This window comes from Pan troglodytes, chromosome 15, assembly GCF_028858775.2.
Source record: "Pan troglodytes isolate AG18354 chromosome 15, NHGRI_mPanTro3-v2.0_pri, whole genome shotgun sequence".
NCBI classification, from domain to species: domain Eukaryota; kingdom Metazoa; phylum Chordata; class Mammalia; order Primates; family Hominidae; genus Pan; species Pan troglodytes.
Genome location: NC_072413.2, coordinates 35,668,988 through 35,688,194, shown reverse-complemented (window position 1 = coordinate 35,688,194; position 19,207 = coordinate 35,668,988). Strand labels below are relative to the sequence as shown.

General features: G+C 33.6%; 1 protein-coding gene across 50 annotated transcripts in view; it reads right to left on the bottom strand.

Annotated features, from left to right (window-relative positions):
* MIPOL1 (mirror-image polydactyly 1) overlaps window positions 1–19,207 on the bottom strand; it is a 381,371-nt gene that overhangs the window by 123,359 nt on the left and 238,805 nt on the right. The gene's annotated exons all lie outside the window — the stretch shown is intronic.

The following is a 19,207-nucleotide window of genomic DNA, read 5'->3' as shown; positions in this document are numbered from 1 at the left end:
TCCAGAGGAGTATGTAGAGGCAGTTCAAGGAAAAGACATATGATAATTATTATCACAAACAGTGAAAAAAATTCCTATAAGATGGTTACAATATATCACAGTAAGAATTTTTTATAATCGATATTGCCCTTTTTCTGGTATTCTAAATGAAATAATCAGAAACAATTATCAGCTACCTCCCATGTGCTCCGTACTGAGAGAAAAACGAGAGAAGTAAAATTTATTCCCTAGTTAACACTTTGACAATACTTTATTTACCACATGGATTTATACATACATGCTTCTTTATGCTTCATATGATGAAAACTCTCATATCACAATAGGAACTTTACATATTTTCATTCTGTTTTTATAATAGGATACTTTTATTATCAACTGTCAGCAGCAGGATCATGAACCGTGATTGAAAGTTGAAAACAATATGGGATTTGTAGTAAAAACTTGGGCTGTTTCATTCAATATCACTATGACTTTGGGGAAATTACTTAACTGAATTTTAGATTTCTCAATTGTAAGACAGATAATACTGCTTATTTCACACAGCTGTTATGAGCATCAGCTCAAATTATAAATATAAAAGGACTGCCAAAAATAAGGTCTATGTAAATGTTAGCTAACACTATCACTACACCTTCTGTGGTAGACTGCCTAGGCAGTATGGGAAATTGAGGGTTAGAAGATCCACATCAAGACTGCCAATTAAGATTGGCCTTAGAGAAGGCCAAACTCAGGGAGCACCCTGAGGCCTGTAATCCAGTTGGAGTAAGGAATCTGGAGCCATGAGCATAGTTCTGGTCAGAGGGCACACAGGTCATGAGCAGAGCCAGTATATAGAACATGACTCCATGAATCGGCAGATATTGACACTGGGGCAAATGTGTGACATAGTGTGTCAATTCCTTATTTATTCCAGGTCATGGCTAACCAGATCCACTTTGCAGAGTCTCATAAACAGCTGTTGAAAAACTTTTGATTATAAAACAGCTTGATAGTATCCCTCTAAAAATGACCAGATTATTTAAATCGCACACATGGAAAAACTTCTGGAATTGTGGCCTAAATGACAACCATTCAAATCTTGAATTTGGCAGATGAAAAAAGAAAAGTGATGATACTGAACAGTGTGGTTTTCACTAATGAGTAACTGACTAAACAGCCTAGATAATTTCAATAAATAAAAGAATGCATCTGCAAAGAATATTGGTTTTGATTAGGATGCTTTGGTTCTAATTGCAAGCTTGTCACTAACAAACAATGTTACTTTGGCTAATTCTGTTTAACTTATTTTTTTAAGGTTTAATTCCAAATGTGTAGATAATATTAAAATGACACGAATTATTTTAGTGAGTACCTTTTTTGGGCACTTATAAACATGGTATTCAATGTGTACAATAATTTTGAAAGGTAGTTACCATTCCATTTAAAATGAAAAAATGGAGCTAAAGAGGTCAAATAATTACTGAGTCAAGCAGGTAAAGGGTGAAGCCAAGATTCCAGCCATAATACGCCTTCTTCCAAAGACTATATAACTTTTGTTTTTCAAAACATGATTTTCTCAAGACTTTTTCACCCTTAAAATTTTATAAGACTAATGTTTAATCAAATACAATGAGTATAAATATAAATTCCAGGTTCTATTAAGTACTGTATCAAAGGTTAGTTATGGGATCCTGAAAAAAACCACTAAGCGCCTCCCTGTTTCACTTTTAAAACCATTTAAATAAAGATAATTCATGCTACTAATTATCTCACAAGATGTAGGAAGTAAAAAGTGATTACGGCCTTGAAGACACAAAGAATATGGCTAACAATATAACGGCCTATCATATGCCTAAGAAATCTCTTGAGACTCCTTGAAGTTAAAAAAATCATACTTTTAAAGCTCTATGTATGACAATAATAAAGATTATCAGATGGGAATTGAAGGAAATTTCTTTCATTGGTAAATAAAATGCACATCCTAACATCATTCATTTTCCAATCCATTACTGCTGCTTCTTAATACCATTGCCTAAGGTTTCTAAAAGAAATTCCTTAGAAGGACATTTATCTAAAAATACCTAAGGAATAAAGCTTAAGGAAGAGAGAATGAACATCCTGCTACTTGACATTAATCCCATTAACTCTGAGTACCTAACAGACGGCTCTGGCATTATTCCTAACTGGAAGACACTGAAGTTAAAGCACAAGGCTTTAAAGTTAATGGGAGTTGCAAAACTGAAAACACTGTATGTCAACTTGATAGTATGCCCCTAAGTTATTTTTCATGGATAGTGCCATTCTTCTGTTTAATCAAGAGTTAAAGCATGTGCAGTAATTCCTTATTTTCACAATATTCTTTCTGACAATAAAGATAACAACTATGAGAACAGTTTTCAGCTGGCTAAACCTGATGTACTGGTTTTGTTAATAAAAAATTCATGACAATTAATGAAATGGATCTATTAAGACAGTCCCCCAAAGTAGTACAGCTGCCCCACCTACAAATGAACTTCTCATGACCTATATTATTCAGAAAGAACTGTAGTAACTTGCATTAAAAATTGTTGCATACAAAAGGTTCAAACCAAATCAAAGCATTACTCAGAAGCTGGCAAGATACTTCAAGTGAAGAATGCTTGATATGGCTACCTTTAATCAAGTTTCCATTTGTTATTCATACTCATAGAACTATTTCTATAATTGATGCTTTTCTGCTATATTAAATTTTAATAAATGCAACATTTAAAAATCATTTTAAGATATTAATAACACTTGGCTGAGTCCCAGATTTCACACTTTGTTATTAGGACTGCATTGAAAAGAGAGACTTTTTAGTAGCCATATCTCTTTCTTTTCATCTCAAATCTTTAATGGTCAAGTGCTAGGCAAAGAGAATAAACAAAAGAACCTTAAGGCTCACAGTGATTTCTTTGATACATTTTGGCAAATACAATTCAGCAGAACATTTACTTTCTACAGGTTCCCCCTTAAAAATAATCCTTTAACTAACTCATGCTTTGATTTTTAAAATCAATTGGATGTCAATGCTTTTTCTATCATAAATGTATTTCTTCATTAAACAATCCTACGATTATGATGAGAGAGAATCAGCTCCATTTCCATGTACAAGAATCACCGTCTACAAAGAAAAGCTCATTGTTTAAGAATAACAGACCCACCCGAAATGGCATGTGAATGTGCTGTCCATAATAAGAATATGAAACCTTTTGATGTACAATCTTTTCTAAACTAAAAAAGCCTTATCATATTTGAGACTTTCATTTAGAAATAAAAAGTTACTTTTAAAAATTCTCAAAAAAACACAAGTAGAAGAAACACTGGCTTCTGACATTAATAAGGCCATCTCAATAGCTGCCTTCATTCTCTTCCACAAATGTTAGTTGAGCACCTACATCAATGTGCAAGACAGTGGAGATAAGGTACAGAGATGAAGTAGGGGGTGATAAACAGGTGAACAAGGAAGAAGATTAACTTGTACAAAGTAGCTAATATTGCCCTTGGGAAGAGGTGTCAATAACTCCATAGAAAATATCAATCTTGATGAATAAATGTGATATAGATCTTAAAAATAAATTTTTAGAATAATTTGAGTAGAGGAAACAAATATTCCTATTAAAAACTATAATATTATGACTGCATTAACTTTATAAATACAGTTGTAATACCACTTTATTAAATTTTTAAGTGAATACAGAATATTTTACGTTATCAGGGTACAAGTCTTCTTAAAAATATTTTTTTATTCATAGACATCTTATTTCTATGCTAGAAAATGAAATGCTACTTAAAAACAATGAGGAAGTAGATACGATTTTATATTTATACAAATAAATATTTCAAATACATTGATAAAAAAGACTTGAAATCAAGTTGAAGAAATTTCTAAGTCTATGTTTCAGAAATTTGAAGATGAAAGAATCTGTCCAGAAAGTATAACATCTGTCTATTAGGATACCAGAAAGAGAGACATCAAGGGGAAAAACGAAAGAGAAAACTATCAAATAATATTAAGGAAAATTTCTCAGAGATGAAAGCCAAAGATCTTCAAGTTGCAAGCATCTATAAGTGGAGATCACAGTAAATGAAGGAAGATCCATTCCTAGACACCTCCTTATGAGATTTCAGAATACAAAAATGAAAAAAAATTGAGATTAAAAAAATTATCTTCCATGAGAAAACATCTACAAAGATTGATTCATTCTGAAATCAGTTACTAGAAGCAAGAAAAGAGAAAGAATAACATCTTAAAAGTTCTGAAAGGATGTAATATTAAAATATGAATTCTATATTCAGAAAATTTCTCTGTTTGGAAATTACTTGAAGAGGAAATAAAGCAAGATAGAAGATACAGAATCCGAGACACAGCAAAACCAATGCAGAAGAGAAGACAAATCCTAGGATGAAAACTGTGCAGCAAACTGGAGAGCCACACACAGGTCTAGACAGCAACAGGGAGATGGACTGCCCTGGTGTAAAGGGAGACCTCATAAAACAGAAATTAAGAGTGACAGGATGGGAAGAGCTGAAATAATGATGCACAAGATCCGAAAAAAAGAAAGGTGGCCAGGCACGGTGGCTCAGGCCTGTAATCCCAGCACTTTGGGAGACCAAGGCTGGCAGATCAGTTGATGTCAGGAGTTCGAGACCAGCCTGGCCAGTATGGCGAAACCCTGTCTCTACTAAAGATACAAAAATTAGCCAGGCATGGTGGCGCACACCTGTAGTCTCAGCTACTCAGAAGGCTGAGGCAGGAGAATCGCTTAAACCCAGGAGGCAAAGGTTGCGGTGAGCTGAGATAGTACCACTGCACTCCAGCCTGGGCAACAGAGTGACACTCTGTCTCAAAAAAATAAATTAAGTAAATAAATAAATAAATGTAATCAGAAATTTAAGGCAGGATAAACAAAATCGGTACAAGAAAGTCATGGCTCAAGTAAGAAAGAAACCCAAAATATGGTACAATTTTAAGTACTTGGTTAAGTATTTTAAAGATTCTTTTGTCATGATCCAAAGAACATTCTATTTGGCACACGGTTGACAAATTCAATCCAAAGGATAGGAGCCATAATTTTAGAATACCACATGGTTAGCATGGTCAGCAATGTTGTTTCCTATTTTTCAAATCTTAACATCAACTTGTATAAAAGCAACGAATTATTTCATTACTAATTCCACTGAAGGACAGGTGAATGATAAAATTCAAATTCTTCATCTCCATTCAGTTTGTTGAATACTTTTTAGAACTATTTGTGACAATATAAATACTTTACAGATTTATATGTTTTCTACAAGTCTACATTATGTCAACGTTTATACTCATAAATATAATTACTTATAATCTGAGTGTATGTAGGTTTTATTTAAGTACTTTGGCAATTATTTTGTGGACTGTCTCTGCCAAAGATTTCTTCCATTTTTTTTAATGGTAATATCAACTGCTGAATTTATTAACAGGAAAGTTAAAAGAAAATGGAAAAAGCTATTGATTTTTAGAAATGACTTTGACACGGCAAAAATTTTAGCAACCTGTCTGATCAAGTACCCATGTATGGAATGTAAAAAATACTTCTCAAGTGACGGAAGAATGTGATCTTGCTGCCATTCCCTTCTTTGTTGGCATAAACCAGAAATTATTTTAAGGTAGTTCTTGAGAAGATACAAAGAGTCAAAAATGAGTTAGAAATGTTTGAAGAGTTGTGTAAAGATAAATACCTGAAGAACTTAAACTTGAAGACATAAAAGAAAGTGTCTGTCATGGAATTTGAACACATTATACTTTCATTAGAAAATATTGATTAATGCAAAAACTATGAGTGACCTCCATACATATGAAAGAGTCCGCAGAGTACTGATTTTGAAATTTGAGATTCTGTTTTGTTTTTTAGTATAATTAACAGTATAAAGTAAGACTTTAAGTTCTCTAAGATCTTTAAAACTTTCTTTCCCCTTGCACTCTCTTGCTTAACCCCACCTCATTGATTTTAAAAGACAACAGCACAGCAAACGATGACATTAACTTCTTCGTAAAGATTTTTCAGACTTTATGCTATGGAATACAGTGAACTGTTAAGTCTTTGAAAACTGCCAGTTTTATTTTTTTGCTAGCTGTAATTATTTACTGGCAAATAAAACAATCCTTCAAGAAGAAAAAAGTCAATAAATATAGTTTGGCAAGCAAAAAGAATTTTGCTATGTATTAGAACCTTTTTAAAACAACATCAATGAAAACAAACAGGATTTCCTGCTAGTGATACTGTGGGCACTTTATAAATAAACTACTACAAATACCAGTTTCAAACTAAGTAGCATGTACAGGACATGTTGATTCACATTTCTTACTTCAGATTCTGTGCTGCCTTCTGCAATGATCTCTACACTCCTGCATTAGCCCACACTGGCTATGGCTGCTAGTGCTATAGTGCAGAGACTCCCGTTAAAGGAAGATTGGCAGGTATTGAAGGGTTATAAAGGACTATTAGCACCTAATTGGGGTTCTCTCACTAGTGCAGTGACTGAAGTAATAATGACGAAACAGTTTTGGAGAGAAATATTTTAGTTTTGGTTGATCAGACTTTATTTATTTTTGTCTTTAATTTAAGAGCATATCCAGTTTGCAGCCTTGCAATGAGAGGTACTCAAAAGTATGCACTCTTTCTGCTTGTTTTATAAAACCAGTCAAGAGTCCTGAACTTTGGCTCCAATCTTGCTCTTCTTTGTCAATGGCCAAGTCATTTGATCTCTTTAGTTCACCTACCAACATTCATAACTGCCTATCTACCCATACATTAAAAAGATAGGTACCAATATTCTCTAAGTTCTTTGAGCAAAATAAAAGTCACGTTACATCTATATTATTAAAAAAAACAGCTCACTGGAATTAAAGTATTTAAGATAAATGTAGAAGTCATGTTGACTCTAGCTGCCAGTGGGAGTAAAATGCAAATGAGCACCATCAACAAACAGCACTGAATTACCTCCAGTCACATATCATTGTTCTGCCTCTGTGAAACTATAAAGCATTTCAGTGCCTGGTGAGTGCCTCAGGGAGCTATGATTGGAAAGCTACCCAGGTTGACACAGTAAAATGAGGGAACTAGAACCAGTCTAATTTGGTTATATCTTTTTGAAGATAAAACATAAAAGTTCACCTCCTAAAAGTGTGATGGGCATCTTTCACTGAATTAGATTCAGAAACTAGGAGAACTAGAGTGTAGTTGTTTATTATTATACAAACCATTACTTAGCACCTACTATCAGCCAGATAGTATATTAGGTGTAGAAATAAAAAGTAAAATAAGAAAAAGCAACTGTCATGGTAATTTTTGTGAAGGATGTGAGGTTAGGGTTAATGTTAATTTTTTATATATAATTATTTACATATCCACTTGTTTTATCACTACTTCTTGAATGGTGGCCTTTTCCCTATGAATTGCCGTGTCTTCTTTGTTGAAGATAAACTGACCATATATGTGCAGGATTCTCTTTTTTTATTATTTTATTTTATTTTATTATTATTATACTTTAAGTTTTAGGGTACATGTGCACAATGTGCAGGTTAGTTACATATGTATACATGTGCCATGCTGGTGTGCTGCACCCATTAATTCGTCATTTAGCATTAGGTATATCTCCTAATGCTATCCCTCCCTACTCCCCCCACCCCACAACAGTCCCCAGAGTGTGATGTTCCCCTTCCTGTGTCCATCTGTTCTCATTCTTCAATTCCCACCTATGAGTGAGAACATGCGCTGTTTGGTTTTTTGTCCTTGCAATAGTTTGCTGAGAATGATGATTTCCAATTTCATCCATGTCCCTACAAAGGACATGAACTCATCATTTCTTATGGCTGCATAGTATTCCATGGTGTATATGTGCCACATTTTCTTAATCCAGTCTATCATTGTTGGACATTTGGGTTGGTTCCAAGTCTTTGCTATTGTGAATAGTGCCACTATAAACATACGTGTGCATGTGTCTTTATAGCAGCATGATTTATAGTCCTTTGGATATATACCCAGTAATGGGATGGCTGGGTCAAATGGTATTTCTAGTTCTAGATCCCTGAGGAATCGCTACACTGACCTCCACAATGGTTGAACTAGTTTACAGTCCCATCAACAGTGTAAAAGTGTTCCTATTTCTCCACATCCTCTCCAGCACCTGTTGTTTCCTGACTTTTTAATGATCACCATTCTAACTGGTGTGAGATGGTATCTCATTGTGGTTTTGATTTGCATTTCTCTGATGGCCAGTGACAGTGAGCATTTTTTCATGTGTCTTTTGGCTGCATACATGTCTTCTTTTGAGAAGTGTCTGTTCATATCCTTCGCCCACTTGTTGATGGGGTAGTTTGTTTTTTTTTCTTGAAAATTTGTTTGAGTTCATTGTAGATTCTGGATATCAGCCCTTTGTCAGATGAGTAGGTTGCAAAAATTTTCTCCCACTTTGTAGGTTGCCTGTTCACTCTGATGGTAGTGTCTTTTGCTGTGCAGAAGCTCTTTAGTTTAATTAGATCCCATTTGTCAATTTTGGCTTTTGTTGTCATTGCTTTTGGTGTTTTAGACATGAAGTCCTTGCCCATGCCTATGTCCTGAATGGTATTGCCTAGGTTTTCTTCTAGGGTTTTTATGGTTTTATGTCTAACATTTAAGTCTTTAATCCATCTTGAATTAATTTTTGTATAAGGTGTAAGGAAGGGATCCAGTTTCAGCTTTCTACATATGGCTAGCCAGTTTTCCCAGCACCATTTATTAAATAGGGAATCCTTTCCCCATTGCTTGTTTTTCTCAGGTTTGTCAAAGATCAGACAGTTGTAGATATGCGGCGTTATTTCTGAGGGCTCTGTTCTGTTCCATTGGTCTATATCTCTGTTTTGGTACCAGTACCATGCTGTTTTGGTTACTGTAGCCTTGTAGTATAGTTTGAAGTCAGGTAGCATGATGCCTCCAGCTTTGTTCTTTTGGCTTAGGATTGACTTGGCGATGCGGGCTCTTTTTTGGTTCCATATGAACTTTAAAGTAGTTTTTTCCAATTCTGTGAAGAAAGTCATTGGTAGCTTGATGGGGATGGCATTGAATCTATAAATTACCTTGGGCAGTATGGCCATTTTCACGATATTGATTCTTCCTACCCATGAGCATGGAATGTTCTTCCATTTGTTTGTATCCTCTTTTATTTCATTGAGCAGTGGTTTGTAGTTCTCCTTGAAGAGGTCCTTCACGTCCCTTTTAAGCTGGATTCCTAGGTATTTTATTCTCTTTGAAGCAATTGTGAATGGGAGTTCACTCATGATTTGGTTCTCTGTCTGTTATTGGTGTATAAGAATGCTTGTGATTTTTGTACATTGATTTTGTATCCTGAGACTTTGCTGAAGTTGCTTATCAGCTTAAGGAGATTTTGGGCTGAGACAATGGGGTTTTCTAGATATACAATCATGTCATCTGCAAACAGGGACAATTTGACTTCCTCTTTTCCTAATTGAATACCCTTTATTTCCTTCTCCTGCCTAATTGACCTGGCCAGAACTTCCAACACTATATTGAATAGGAGTGGTGAGAGAGGGCATCCCTGTCTTGTGCCAGTTTTCAAAGGGAATGCTTCCAGTTTTTGCCCATTCAGTATGATATTGGCTGTGGGTTTGTCATAGATAGCTCTTATTATTTTGAGATACATCCCATCAATACCGAATTTATTGAGAGTTTTTAGCATGAAGCGTTGTTGAATTTTGTCAAAGGCCTTTTCTGCATCTATTGAGATAATCATGTGGTTTTTGTCTTTGGTTCTGTTTATATGCCGGATTACATTTACTGATTTGTGTATATTGAACCAGCCTTGCATCCCAGGGATGAAGCCCACTTGATCATGGTGGATAAGCTTTTTGATGTGCTGCTGGGATTCTCTTATCCTCTGGATCTATATATACATTTACTCTTTCACCAATATCAATGTCTTGATATCTGTGACTTTACAGAATATATCTTGAAATCAGGTATTCCTCCAACTGTGTCTTTTATAAAACTGCCTTGGCAATTCTAATCATTTGCATTTTTATATAAATTTTAGAATTACCTTGTCAATATCTACAGTAAAGACAAATGTAATTCTTATTAGGGTAATATATAGCCTGCAGATCAATTTGGAGAGAACTGGTATCACAGCAATATTGAGTGTTCCCATTTATGAACACTATGTAATTCTCCATTTACATGGGTCTTCCATAATTGTTTTCAGCAATCTGTAGTTTTCAGAGTACAGTGTTAAATTCATCCTTAAATTTCTCATTATTTTGTATGCAACCTTTAAAAAGCTACTAGAATAAGTTAATTCAGATCAATATGTAAAAATCAATTGTATTTCCATATATTAGCAATGAACAATTAGAAAATGAAATTTAAAAGTTCAGTTTCTTTTAAAGAATCCTTAGGAATCCTTAGGTTGTGTACAACATATCATCTGCAAATAAAAGCAGTTTTATTTTTCCAATTTTTAATAATTATGGGTTCTTTCAGAAAGTTCAAGTGGGAAGATCATCCTTGCTTTGTTCTTGATCTTACATAGAAATCATTGAGCCTTTGTCATTAAATATAATAGCTGTAAATTTTCTCCTGATGTTCTTTATCAGTCAGACTGAACAACTGAATGGGTTTTGAATTTTATCACATGCTTTTTCTGCATCCACTGAAATTATTATTTTCTCTCCCTTATTCTGTTAACATGGTAAATTACATTGATTTTCAAATGTTAAACCAACCTTGCATTGCCACCCTTTGCGCTGCAGTACCCTTTATATATGCTGTTGGATTTGGTTTGCTAGTTTTTGTAGAGGTTTTTTTTTTTTTTTTTTTTTGAGCCTATCATCATGAAGGACTTTGGCCTGAGTTTTCATTTCTTGTAATGCCCTCATCTAGTTTTCATACTAATGTAAAACAGATGTTATTGACTGAGTTGGGAAGTATTCCATCCTCTTTTATGTTCTGAAAATGTTTGTGTTGACTGTTATTATGTCTTTCTTATATGGTTGGCAAGACTCACCATGAAGACACTTGGGCCTGAAGTTTCTCTGCAAAATGTTTTAAATTATGAATTCAATTCCTCCTCCTCTTCCTCCTCCTTTTTTTTTTTTTTTTTTTTTTTTTTTTTTTTTTTGGTGAGATAGTCTGTCTGTCACCCAGGCTGGAGTGCAGTGGTGCAATCATAGCTCACTGTAGTCTCAACCCCTTGGGCTCAGGCAATCCTCCCATTTCAGCCTCCCCAGTAGCTGGAACTATAGGTACACACTACCATGCCTATCTAATTTTTAAATTTTTAGTAGAGATAGGGTCTCACTGTATTTCCCAGACTGGTCTCAAACTCCTGGTCTAAAGCTCCTCCTGCTTTCGACTTCAATTTCTTTAACGGATATTGCACTGTTCAGTTTCTATTTCTTTTTATGTCCATTATGGGTTTATTTCTAGACTCCCAATTCTACTCAATTTCAAGATGTCTATTCTTATGCTAATATCACACTGTTTTGATTAGTGTAGCTTTGCAGTAAGTTGTGAAATCAAGAGGTTTGAGTCTGCCTCCTTTGCTCTTTTTTCAAGATCAGTTTGGCTATTCCGGATTTCTTTCATTTCCATATGAATTTGAGAATTAGAATTCAATTTCTACAAAGAAGTTAGCTAGCATTCTGATAGAAATTATGTTGAATTTGTAGATTCTTATCTTAACAGTATAAATAAAGTCTTCTGATCCATGAACACAGATGTTTTTCCATTTATTTAGATCTTCTTTAATTTCTTTAACAATGTTTTGTTATTTTCAAAGTGTAAGTTCTTGGAATAATCTTTTCTTACATTTATTCCAAAGTATTTTATTCTTTTTGATGCTATTGTAAAGGTTATTTTCTTCTTTTTTTATGGTACCTTCAGTAACAATTTTTTAAATTATTTATTTATTTATTTATTTTTATAATTTCAGCTTTTATTTTAGATTCGGGGTTACATGTGCAGGTTTAATAAGCTCTTGATAAAATTCAACATCCCTTCAGGATAAAAAACCTTAACAAACTAGGCATCAAAGGAACATAACTCAAGATAATAAGAGCCATCTATGACAAACCCACAGCCAACATCATACCGAATGGGCAAAAATTGGAATCATTCCCCTTGAAAACTGGAACAACACAAGGATGTCCACTATCATTCTTATTCAACATTGTCCTGGAAGTCCTAGTCGGAGCAATCAGGCAAGAGAAAGAAACAAAAGACATTTTAATAGGAAAAGAAGAAGTCAAACCATCTCTCTTTGTTGACAATATGATTTTATACCTAAAAAAACCTAAAGACTCTGTGAAAAGGCTCCTGGAAGTAATAAACAACTTCGCTAAAGTGTCAGGATACAAAATCAATGTACAACAATCAGTAGCATTTCTGTACAACAATAACATTCAGCTGACAGCCAATTCCAGAATGCAATTCCATTTACAATAGACACACACACACACACACACACACACACACACACAACAAAGTAGAAAGAGAAGGAAACTTTTTCAACCTACAAAAGGTCATCTATGAAAAATCCACAGTGGTGGGGCATGGTGGCTCACACCTGCAATCCCAGCATATTAGGTGGCCAAGATCTCTACAAGGGGAATTACAAAACACAGATTAAAGATACTGTAGCTGACACAAACAAATGGAAAAACATCCCATGCTCACTGATCAGAAGAATTAATATTATTAAAATGACCATGCTACCCAAAGAAATCTGCAGATTCAAAGCAGGCCCTATCAAAACACCAACATCATTTTTCATAGAATTGGGAAAAACAATCCTAAAATTTTTATGAAACCAAAAGAGAGTATGAATAACTAAAGTAATCCTAAGCAAAAAACCCCAAAAAACAGAAAACAAAACAAAACTAGAGGCTTTTTACAGTACATTATGTTACTTGACTTCAAATTATACTACGAGACTATAGTAACGAAAACAGCATGCCACAGGTACAAAAATAGACACACAGATCAATGGAACAGAATAGAAAACCCAGAAAGAAAGCCACATATTTACAGCCAACTGATCTTTGACAAAATTGACAATAACATACACTGGAGAAGAGACGCCCTTTTTAATAAATGGTGCTGGGAAAATTGGATTGCCATATGCAGAAGAAACTGAACCCTTATCTCTCACCATTAACTCAAGATGGATTAAATACTTAAATGTAAGACCTAAAACTATAAAAATCCTAGAAGAAATCCTAGGGAAAACTCTTCTGTTCATTGGTCTAGGCAAATAATTCATGACTAAGATCTCAAAAGCACAAACAACAACAACAACATAGACAAATGGGACTTGATTAAACTAAAAAGCTTCTGCACAACACAATAAATAATTGACAAAGTGAACAGACAACCTGAAGAATGGGAGAAAATATTTGAAAAATATGCATCTGGCAAGGGCAAGAAACTCACATAACAACAGCAAAACCAAATAATCCCATTACAAAGTGGCAGTTGATAAGAATAGACATTTTTTCAAAAGACACACAAATAGCCAATAGGTATATGAAGAAATGCTCAACATCACCACTCATCAGGGAAATGCAAATTAAAATTTCAATGAGACCTCCTCATTGACACCACTCAGAATGGCCATTATTAGAAAGTCAGAAAATAACATGTTGGTGAGTTGGCAGACATAAGTGAACTCATATACTATTGGTGGGAATGTAAATTAGGACAACCTCTGTGGAAAACAGTATGGAGATTTCTCAAAGAACTTAAGACAGAACTACTATTTGATCCAGCAATACTACTACTTGGTACCTACCTAAAGGAAAAGAAATCATTACATTGCACTCGTATGTTTATCACAGCACAATCCACAATGGCAAAGATGTGGAGTCAACCTATGTGTCCATCATAGATAACTGGATAAAGAAAATATGGCATATATACACAATAGAATACTACTCAGTTATAAAAAAGAATGAAAAAAGATTCCATTCATGTAGCAACATGAATGGAATCGGAAGTCATTATCTTAAGTGAAAGAAGCCAGACACAGAAAGACAAATATTGCATGTTCTCATTCATAACTGGGTGCTAAAAAATGTGTACCCATGGACATAGAGAGTGGAATGATAGACAATAGAGACTCAGAAAGGTGAGGGGATACAAAGTGGGTAGATAATGATAAATTACTTAATGGCTACAATGTACATTATTCAGGTGATGGATACCCTAAAAGCCCTTATCTGATCCTCACTTAATTTGCACATGTAATGAAACTGTACTTGTGCCACATAAGTTTATATAATAAAAATGTATATAAGTCAATTGCAATGTGTGGATTTTATTTAAATCTTGATTAAAACAAATTAGACATTATGACATGAAACAACTGGAAGTTTTAACACTGAGTGGATATTTGATGATATTAAGAAATTATTTGTAGGCCAGGTGTAGTGGCTCATGCCTGTAATCCTAGCACTTTGGGAAGCTGAGCTGGGAGAAGCACTTGAGCCCAGGAGTTCAAGACCAGCTAGGATAACATAGTGAGACCTTGTCTTCACACACAAAAAACCCCAACAAATTAGCCAGGCATGGTGGCGTGAGCTTGTAGTCCTAGCTATTCAGGAGACTGACCCTTGGAGGGGGAGGCTGCAGTGAGCTGTGACTGCACCACTGCAGTCCAGTCTGAGCAACAGAGGAAGACCCTGTCTCAAAAAAATAAATTCATTAAATAAAATACATTATTGTTAAATTGTTTTTAAGTATGTTAATGGTATTGTGGTTATGCTAAAATAAGAGTCCTCATCTTTTAGATGATACTTACTGAAATATTTATAAGTAAAGTAACATTGTACATGTGATTTACTTTAAAATAATACCAGAGAGTGGGGGTATGTGCATGAGACTGTGGATGAAATTTGATTGACCAGGGGTTGACGTTTTCAGGGGCAAGTGATGCGTACATGTAGAGTTCATTCTGTAGGCTGTTGTATATGTCCAAAATTCTCCATAAACTTTTCAAAAATGTATTTAGGCTTTTAAGATGCTTTAAATTTTATATAAAGTATTGAAGTATTTCTTTTGAGTATAAGTTTAATTTTTAATATTTCAAAAAATAAGCTCTATATTCCCAAGGCTCTCCAGGAAACACAGAATAAAAACTAAATACATGTTAACAATAAAATTCCAGCAATTTTCTCTCAATTCCATAATATAACACAATATGTTCATTAAACCTCCACTTTTGCTTATTCTGTTCTTCCAGGCTAGAATGACTTCTTCCTCCTCCTCTCTATCAGAATCTTATTGGTTCATATACTTCAATTCTCAAGTATTCCATAAAATCTTGTGAAATTTATTCAAGCCTAGAAGAATCTCTCCCTTCTATGACTTGCCATGGAAGTGTCCAATTATTTCATTTAACAGCACATAGTAACCTATGTTCATTTTTAGTATATATTTTTTCTCTCCAGTTAATTATAATCTATTTGAAGGTAGCAATTGCATCTTATCCTCTGTTAACTCTATGTTTCACAAAAGTCTGCACAGTCTTTAGTACACAGTAGGCTCTTAATAAATTCATACACAACTCAAAATAGTTATTTGGTTAATGGTTACTACTAAATATGATTGTTGTTACATTAGTGATTGTGCTAAAGCACAGATAAAACAACAATATTAATACCACAACATACTAATAAACATAAACTGTTATGATTGTATGAATAAAACTGCTGTTAGGCACAGTATTTAGTTTTTGTAGCCTAACATATGATATAATGCTAGAGCTTAAAGGTTCAAAAAAAAATCAAAGGGCGTGTATTTATAAATCCAGACATCAACTGTGGTTGTAATTTGTGCAGTTTGGTTGAACACAGACAAAGACTGTTAAACTCCAAAGCAGGTCAGATTCTTTTACTGTGTTAACCTGCCTTTAACATGGTCTCAGTGATGTGTTTTGTGCAATAAAGATGTCAAGCATATCCAAATTAGGGAAATAATGCTGAAGTACCAGTTTTGCTTCAGCAGTATTTCTGAGGGAGGCATGAGTAGAGGAAGGGGTCCAGTAGCAAAGTAAAAGGCCCAGCTATCAGGAGGATTAGATAATATTTATGCCACTGTTGATGGCCTTAATGTAACCTAGGGGATGTTAGTTTTCTCTCTGTTTCAGTTTTCTCCTCTCCAAAAAGGGATGATGCCTTACAAGGATGTTGAAGGGATTAAATAAGATAACATATGTATTGAACTCCAAGATATAAGACAGAAGGAATTACAAACATAGCTTTAAAAATTATATCTGTATTTTCTAGGTTAACAGTTTTAACACAAAACATTGAAGAAAATGTTATACTTTGAATTTGTACTCTTTGGAAAACATGTTTTTCATAGGTTAGGGGACAAGTGATGAAAATTATTAGATTTGAATTTCTCAATATATTTTTGAACACTAAAATGTTGCTGTGTGAATAAACAACTCCTGAAAACAAACTGTTAATCAAAAAGGGCCAAATCTAAGTTCAAGCATGCCATTTTGACAAAATATTTTTTTAAATGCCTCACAAGAAAAAAATCAACCATCTTAACTACAGCGAAAACTTGTTCCTAAAGAAAAATCAAATGATTGCATATTGTGTTCACAAAATATTGCATTTAATGCCTAAAAAGCTAAAAAAAAGTTATAAATGTATTAACAGAATCTCAAAAAAGAGCTAATGATAACAATAAAAACTCAACATTGGGATTATAATAATAATGGGTTACCTTTATTACATACCTAAGTGTACCCAAGTACTGTGTAAAGCATTGTACATGCATTATTTGATTTGGTTATTCTAAAACAATGATATGAGGCAGGTATAATTACAATTCTTACTTTGCAGATCAGGAAATTGAGGCTTTGAGAGGTTAATTACCCGTTGATGGTCACTCAGCTAGAAAGGCAGAACCTGCACCATCTGTCTTACTGTGGTGTTAGCTCTGAATTAAAACACTGTATCATACAAAAGAATGAATGGAAAACAAAAGTTTTACAAGTGAAAAGGTGAAGGAAGACCTAATGAAAGTAGATTTAGAAATATGTGACGTTTTCTTCATTATTAATTATAATTTAAGTGAACAGTGCGTCCAACTTTCTAGGACAAAATCTCAATTTTCACCTTTTTTCATGTAATTTTTTCAAAAATTTTTATTTTTTATAGTTTAGAACAGCTAACCAAGCTTGATAGGACAACTAAACTTTCCATGGGTTAAAATAAATGAAAATCTTTATCAGATTAACATTGAATAAAACTAAACTAAAAAGCCAGTCCCTATCTCTAGGCTTTTGAACTTCTTGATTGCTTTACATAGTAACTGAATATTGTTCAGTTGTGATTCAATCAGAACCAGGAAGTTTTAGAAGATATTTTTGGGGAATAACTGGAACTACATTAATAGAATACTGATTGTCATAAAACCCTTTTATGCCTAAAGAGAACAAGACATACTGTACAACAACATTTAAAGCTTAACAACTAAATAGAATAGTAAATTAAACCTTAATAAATTCATACATTTCATAAACATCTTAGGTTTGGAATAGTCAGTGGGGCATAATATTTTTATACTGAACTGAACTCATAAAATAATGTTTTTGGAATTATGGGGAAAACATTCAGTCAAGTCAATTTTGACCCTTGCAGACTTGTAAATCATTTAAACTTTAGAGAACTAGTTCATGATTTAAGGAATGAAAACTCTAGCTACCTCACATATAATTGAATCTGGAATATTTACACATTTAAATACCTAACTATAGGTAAACATTTATAATTTTGGGATAGGGCCAGGTGGAAGGGCCTCATGGCAAAATAACAATGTTAAGTCCCGGATATCTGACTGTACTGCCAGTGCCACCCAGTCTTAAAAATACTGCCGGATCGTCATCATCATCCTCAGTCAATATTTACTAAGCTTTTTATGACAGCAGTGGCATTAGAAAGTTTATAGAAATCAAAACTAGCTTAAAGATCTCAGTTTATTAGATCTTGTACTGTATGTTTAACATTTATTGTTTTTGCAATTAATGAATCAGAATGTTCCTGAACAAAGGTCTTCAATTATTAGCTATTATTTTCATTTGCCAAATATTTTTAACTAGTTTAGATTCAATAAAAATCTTTAATTCATTTATTAATGCATGTGTCATGTAAAGAAAAAGAAAACATCTATAATTAAAATATACTAAATAAACCTAATTAAACTGAGTGAAATTTATTGAAATATGAAGGAATTCTCTCCTCTCCTTATCATTTCTGACTGTAGCTGGTGTTCACAGGATTGAATTATTTTAAAAAGGCACCCTCTTCATCTCTAACCAGTCACAGAATCCTGCTTCTGTATCAAGTGGAAGAAGAATGTCAGGTTAATAGTTCTTTTAAAATTGGTAGTATTTTTTTTAACATCTTATTTTACTTTTAAAAACTGCTTGAATTAGTGCCATGTAAAATACCTTCAAAAACAGTTAAAAATATTTGGCAAACATAAAATGCAAGTGAAGATATCATTTATATGTATATTTTCCATAACACAGGTGAATAAAGTCTACTCTGGAATTTAATTCCCTTATAAATCCTGCCTTTTGTAAAGCACAACACTAATAAAATCTATTTTTAAAAAATTAACCACATTGTCATAAATATACATATACCAAAACATGGATCAGTTTTTCATTATCAATTCTAAGCATTAAGCTTAATTTGTGCAGGTTACCATGCATGAGTCTTTTCAAAACTTACAAACTCATTGCTATAATATACAAAAGTAATACATGTACATAAAAAATTTTTAAATTCAAACACTTTATTAGGGTATGAAATGAAAGTTAAAATGTCCCCTTCTCTCACTTACCATGGATATAAGAAATCTGACTGCTAGACTCAGTCTCACTTCCCAGGCAACCTGCTGTTAAGTTTCTAATGTATCACAATGTTTAAGCATACACGTATATTTAATACATACTCATTCATTCAAAACACTTATTGAGCATCAGAGACATGCCAAGCACTGATTCAGGTATAAGATTCAGCGGTTAAAAAAAAAAATCCTAAAGGACAATCCACTAATACAGTATAGTGTCATGTAAGCATGTCTATTATGAAAAAAAATAATAATAAAGGAGGGTAACAAATAGAGTGATGTAGTAAGAGGGTACACTATTTTAGATA